Genomic DNA, 7,097 nt, shown 5'->3' on the forward strand with positions numbered 1-7,097 from the left:
AGAAGCAAATTGCTAGGCCTTTCTTCCAAGATGTATTTGAATGGATGGACTTGTACCTCCAACTTTTTGGCTAGCAGCTGAGTGTGTTAAGCATTTGCACCACCCAGGAACTCAAGAAGGGCTTCTAGATGACCTGTAATTCTTCCTCATCCTAGCCACCCAAGAAGGCATAGGATTCTGGTAGAAGGAAGGGAATTAAGGAAAAAGATAGAGAGGAGGGCATGGAAAAGGTGGTAGAGGAGTTGGTGGTGGGTGCAAGTTTTTCACAGTCATCTAAGAAGATTTTTCAAAATACCCATGACTTTTCATTGATTCTGATCAACGGAAATATAACCACTTCAGTTTAAATTTAGTATTCCCTAAGGCGTTACCAAATGGTGTGGAGCGGAACTCATGGTTGAGGTGAAAGTGGGTGCTGCAGATAGAAAATAATAGAAAGTTGTTGAAGACCAAATCTGTTGTACTGAGGGGCCTGGGCTACAATGATGGCTATAAGTCCTCTAAGATGGTTGATATGATCCACCTAGGTGCTGCTCTGTATCTGACAGATGGTGGACAATTAATTACGTGTAGATAAACATAGCCTTGAAGCCTACCTAAACTTGTATGCAAACTAGGGACCACAGCCAGAGATTAGGAATTTTGATCAAGTTTAGGGTTCCAAGGCCACCAAGTCTAAGAATTCTTTTTTAGTGTATATAAATTGCTTATCATTGTAATTGCTGCATAAATGTCTGTAGAAGTAGTCACAGTCATATTATCCCTGTTGTAGTAGCATAGTTGTTATCTTAACAGTTACCACAATTATCTTGAATGACATATGTCTTTGTTGAATGGGGCTTGACCTCAGAATTTCATGTTCAAGGCTATAAATATATACTTTTGCCATTAATGTACAGGTGATACTGTTTGTTCTAGACCTCGTGAAGCAGAATTAGCCCATAGAAATCTGTATGTTGTCTTCATAGACACTTTCCAGGTGTTGTTTAGGTAGATAAGACCCCTCTGCCCAAAAGATCCTCTACAATGCAACTCATTATTTGCTAGAAATCCACTGGGTCTCTCCATAGTCAAATAGCATGACAGGGAACTCAGAATATGTAAGAATGCCTGAAGGCTCTCATCCATTATCTCTCTGGGAGATCCAAAGATGGAGATGTCCCAGAGATCCAGGATCTAAAAGACATATCTATGTATTTGCTCCAGGGAGTCAGAGAATGGCATAAGTGGGTAGCAGTCTCAGATAAGGTCTGCTCTAGGGGACTGGAGTTTACAGAGCCAAATTTTTCTTCTTCATGAAGAGTACTCATTCCTTCAGTAGCAGTATAAAGTCTGATAAACTCCTGCTATTCCTGTGATACCAAGCGAAGGAAGAACCAGCCTTGAAGTCTGAGGAGAGGCAGAGGCACGGAAATCCATAGTGAGATTCTAGAAAGACATTGGAGAAGCACCTGCAGCAGGTAGAAAGCCTCTCTCTTGTGAAAAGGCCTGGTAGGTGGCCTGGGCTCCCCAATGATGGCAGGTGGGGAGGGCACACCAAAGTCCAAAGACAATTCAATCTGAAATTTAATTGTGAGTGTGTGAGTTTTCCAGCAGGTAGATGAGTTATTACTTCCCAGGCAGGAAGTATGACCAAGGAGAACTGTGGATGGTGGGGTTATTGACTGCTGATCCTTAATATAGTCACTTACAGGAGCTTTCTGTAGATGGCCTCATAGCAAATGATCATCAGTTGTGTTGTGGCAGAAGAAAGCCAGGAACCATAGACAGGGATTATACTTTCGGCTTTCAGTTTTGATTTTCTCTGAGGTTGTTTGCTTATTCTTCTGACATCCTCTGCTAACAACACCTTCCCTATTCGCCTAGGTCTGATTCTAGGCAGGAGAAACATTCATTTAAGGATTCATGCATTCAATACAGTTTTATTCAATGTCCTTCATTTTGGGGGCACAGTACATGGCACTCAATACGCATGCATGAAAAAATATGGCTCCTACCCTTTTGGGAATTACTGTCTAGCATCAGGAGACTAACATGAAAAAACAAACACACTCATGTGGTGTGTGCTGTGGTGGGACTCTGTACAGCATATAAAATTGGTACAGCGCTGAGTGAGGAAGGGGAGGAAAGACTTCCAGAAGAATGGAATCCTGAGAGATGGGTAGGTTTTCATCAAACAAATAAGAGGAGAAGGGAGGAACTCCAGGACTAGTGAGCAGCAAGAGCAAAGTAAGGAACCAGGGGCCAACTACAGCTTCTCAGGGATCCACAGACTTTAGAATGGCAGACACAAGACTTCAAAGAGGAGCATCACAAGATATAATGTCCAAAGATTGGCCAGATAAGATCAGGGATGATGAGTTGTAGAATGACATCAAGGACACCATAAATGAAGAAAGCAAAGCGTCCTTAAAAAGACAGGAAAGAAAGTAAAAACAAAACGAGTGTCAGAAGACACTCTGAAACTTGTTCTTGAACATAGAGTGCCTAAAGCGAAAGGAAACAATGATGAAGTAAAAGGCTGAACAGAAGATTTCAAAGGGCTGCTTGAGAAGACAAAGTAAAGTGTTTTAATAAAATGTGTAAAGACCTGGAGATAGAAAATCAAATGGGAGTAACATGCTCAGCATTTCTCAAGCTGAAAGAACTGAAGAAAAAATTCAAGCCTTGGGTTGCTGTATTGAAGGATTCTACAGGGAAAATACTGAACAATGCAGGAAGCATCAGAAGGAGATAGAAGGAATACACAAAGCCACTGTAACAAAAAGAGTTGATCAGCATTCAACCATTTAGGAGGTAGCATGTGATCAAGAACTGATGGTATTAAAGGATGAAATCCAAGCTGCACTGAAGGGAATAGTGAAAAACAAGGCTCCAAATTGAGAGAATATAAATTGAGATGTTTCACCAAACAGATGCAGTGCTGGAGGTGCTCATTCATCTATGTTAAGAAATTTGGAAGACAACTTCCTGGCCAACCAAATGGAAGAGATTCATATTTGTGTACATTCCACAGAAAGGTCATCTAACAGAATGTGGGAATTGTCAAACAATGTCATTAATATCACACACACAGGTAAAATTTGCTGAAGATCATTCAAAAGTGGTTGCAACAGTACCTTTACAGGGAACTGCTACAATTTCAAGCCAGATTCAGGAGAGGACATGGAAGGAGGGATATCATTGTTGATGTTAGATGGACAGTGGCTGAAAGTAGCGAGTACAAGAAAGATGTTTACCTGTATATTATTGATTATGCTAAGGCATTCAACTGTGTGGATCATAACAAAGTATGAATAATATTATGAAGAATTAGAATTCCAGAACACTTAATTGTGCTCTTGAGGAACTTGTACATAGACTAAGAGGCAGCCTTTCAAACAGAACAATGGGATATTGCGTAGTTTAAAGACAGGAAGTATGTGCATCAGGGTTGTATCTTTTCATCATATTTATTCAATCTGTATACTGAGGAAATAATCAGACAATATGAACTATATGAAGAAGAACATGGCATCAGGATTGGTGGAAGACTCATTAACAACTTCCAATGTGCACCTGACACAACTTTCTTGCTGAAAGTGAAGAGAACTTGAAGCACTTACTGATGAAGATCAAAGACTACAGCCTTCAGTATTGCACCTCAACTTAAACAAAACAACAGCCCTCACAACTGGACCAATAAGCAACATCATGATAAATGGAGGAAAGATTAAATTTGCCAAGGATTTCATTTTACTTGAATCCACAACCAACACCCATGGAAGAAGCAGTCAAGAAATCAAGAGACATTGCATTGAAAAAATCTGCTGCAAAAGACCTCTTTAAAGTGTTCAAAAAGCAAGGACGTCACTTTGAGGACTACGGTGCAACTGACCCAAGCCATGGTATTTTCAACCACTTTGTATGCATGCGAAAGTTGGACAATGAATAAGGAAGACCAAAGAAGAATTGTGTTGGCAAAGAATGTTGAATATACCGTGGGCCATATTTATGCCAGTTCCCGAGAAAGGTGATCCAACTGAATGTGGAAATCATAGAACAATATCATTAATAACACATACAAACAAAATTTTGCTGAAGATCATTCAAAAGAGGCTGCAGCAGTACATCAACAGGGAACTGCCAGAAATTCAGGCGGGATTCAGAAGAAGGCATGGAACCAGGGATATTATTGCTGATGTCAGATGGATCCTGGCTGAAAACAGAAGGGTGTTTATCTGTGTTTTATTGACAATGCAAAGGCATTCAACTGTGGGGAACATAAAAATTATGGATAATATTCTGAAGAATGGGAATTCTGGAACACTTAATTGTGCTCATGAGGAACCTGTTCATAGATCAAGAAGTAGTTGTCCAGACAGAACAAGGGGATACTGAATGTTTTAAAGTCAGGAAAGGTGTGCATCGAGGTTGTATCCTTTTACCATACCTATTCAATCTGTGTGCTGAGCAAATAATACAAGAAGCTGGACTATATGAAGAAGAACAGGGCATCAGGATTGGAGCAAGACTCATTAACAACCTGCATTATGCAGATGACATAACCTTGCTTGCTGAAAGTGAAGAGGACTTGAAGCACTTACTAATGAGGATCAAAGACCACAGCCTTCAGTATGGATTGCACCTCAACATAAAGAAAACAAAGATCCTTACAACTGGACCAATAAACAACATCATGATAAATGGAGAAAAGATAGAAGTTGTCAAGGATTTCATTTTACCTGGATCCACAGTCAACACCCATGGAAGCAGCAGTCAAGAAATCAAAAGACACATTGCTTTGGGCAAATCTGCTGCAAAGGACCTCTTAAAGTGTTGAAAAGCAAAGATGTCACCCTGAAGACTAAGGTGCACCTGACCCAAGCCATGGTGTTTTCAATCATATCCTATGCATGTGAAAGGTGAACATGGAATAAAGAAGACCAAAGAAGAGTTGAAACCTTTGAATTGTGGTGTTGGTGAAGACCCTCAATGAGATGCATTGACACAGTGGCTGCAACAATGGGTTCAAGCATAGCAAAGATTGTGAGGATGGCGCAGGACCAAGCAGTATTTAGTTCTGCTGTACATAGGGTCAATAACAAGAACAACTTATACTAGTTGTAATAGCTACTGCAATTTTACACCTAAGGAAACACAAAGACATTAGTTAATCTGACCAAAATTGCAGAGCTAGTAAATGGTGGTGCCAAGATGTAAATCCAGACAATCCTTTTTGGAGATCACACTTTTAACTATTTTGCTAGTAATTTAACTCTCAAAAGAAAACATGTGGTCACTGAAATAAGGTAGAAATATGTTAAACAACAAAGTAAATATAACAGAAGAGAGAATTCGTAAACTGGAAGACAGAAATTAGGAAATTACTCAGAATATAACAACGGCAATGAAGAAATGAAAAATTTGAAAGATTATTTCAGAATAGATTGAAAAGGTCCAGTAAATTTGCAATATGAATTTTTGAAGGAGGGATTTAAAATAACGATGAGGCGGTATAATAAAAAAAGAAGCAATAACCAAGTATTTTCCAAACTTGAAGAAAGACATGAATTCTCAGTTTTAAAAAGGATTAATTTCTAGCAAAATAAATAAATTTTAGATACACTATCATGAAGCCGTTTAATACCAAAAGTAGAGAATCTTAAAAGCAACCAGAAGGAAAAGGCAGATTAACTATAAAACTACAACAATTAAACTGAAAGAAGCCTTGTCAAAGGCAATAATAAAACAAAAAGACCATGGAATAAAATATTAAAACTGTTGAAGAATATAATGGATCAAAACAAACAAACCCATTGCTGTTGAGTTAATTTTGACTCATAGCGACCCTACGGAACTATCAGTCTTAAATCCTACTTTTGCCCCCTTTGGACAATTTAATACAGACCTCAGCATGAAGAACTAGAAAATTGTAGTTTATGAAGGAAAAAACTGATCAAGAAGTAAGCAGCGAGATGTAAGATGCCACGGAGAGGTTTAATGAAAGTGTTAAGGCAAAGTTTCTTAACAGAAGAGAAATGATCTTACAAAGAAATTCAATTTCTGGATAACATGGTGTTCCAATTTCATCCTTTGAGGCCCTCCCTGAGTTCCTAATATAGCAATGGCAGACGAAATATAAAACATAGTGTTTGTCCTAAAAAAAAAAAAAAAGAAAATTTTTCCATGGTCCAGGAACAGAAACTCAGTTTAAAACATTTAAATTGAAAATGTGGCTGAAGCAAATAAGGGAGCAAGGCTATCAGGAAGAAGAACATTCAAGTATAGGGAACAGCAAGTACAGATGCCCCGGGATGGTACTGTATTTGAAGTATCTGAGGAACGCCGAGGCTAACGCGGTTGAAGTGGACTATGCAAGGGGAAGAGTGGTAGGAAAATCTGCGGTATTAAACAGAGAGTCCAAAAACAGACTCATGTTTAATTCGAGCGAGATAAAGGTAGCATTGAAATAAAAAGGGAAAGAATAGACTATTTAATAAATTTTGTTGTTGTTGTTAGGTGCCATCAGATCAATTTTTCCTTATAGTGACCAAATGTGACAGAGTAGAACTTCCCTATAGGGCTTTCTTGGCTGTAATCTTTATGGAAGCACATTGCCAGGTCTTTTTTCCTTGGAGCCCCTGGGTGAGTTTAAACTGTCAACCTTTCAGTGGATAGCTGAGTTGATTAACCCTATGTGCCACCTGGGCTTCTATAGTTACTAAATAATAGTGGGCAATTTATGTCTGTTTTTAAAAATAAATTTACATCCCTACTTCCCATAACTGAAAAATTCCAAAAAATAAAGACATAAATACAGAAATCAGTAAAAGTCAGATTCCTACCTCTCACCAAAAAAAATACATATATAATACATTGAGTGAATATTAAAAAAAAAAAAAAACTGAGAAAGCATTATCAGAAAACATAGGAGGATATTTTTATAACACGCTCTGATAGAAGATGACAGAAAGACAAGAAACTCAGAAACTCAGAAGAAAAACATTGAGAGATTTAGCTACACAAAGACTAAAGTTCCATATTTTAAGATTCACTGTAAACAAAAAGTGAAGTGAAAGATTAGACAAAACCATGTGTATCACATACAATGGAAA

The sequence above is a fragment of the Loxodonta africana genome, chromosome 3 (assembly GCF_030014295.1).
Source record: "Loxodonta africana isolate mLoxAfr1 chromosome 3, mLoxAfr1.hap2, whole genome shotgun sequence".
NCBI lineage: Eukaryota > Metazoa > Chordata > Mammalia > Proboscidea > Elephantidae > Loxodonta > Loxodonta africana.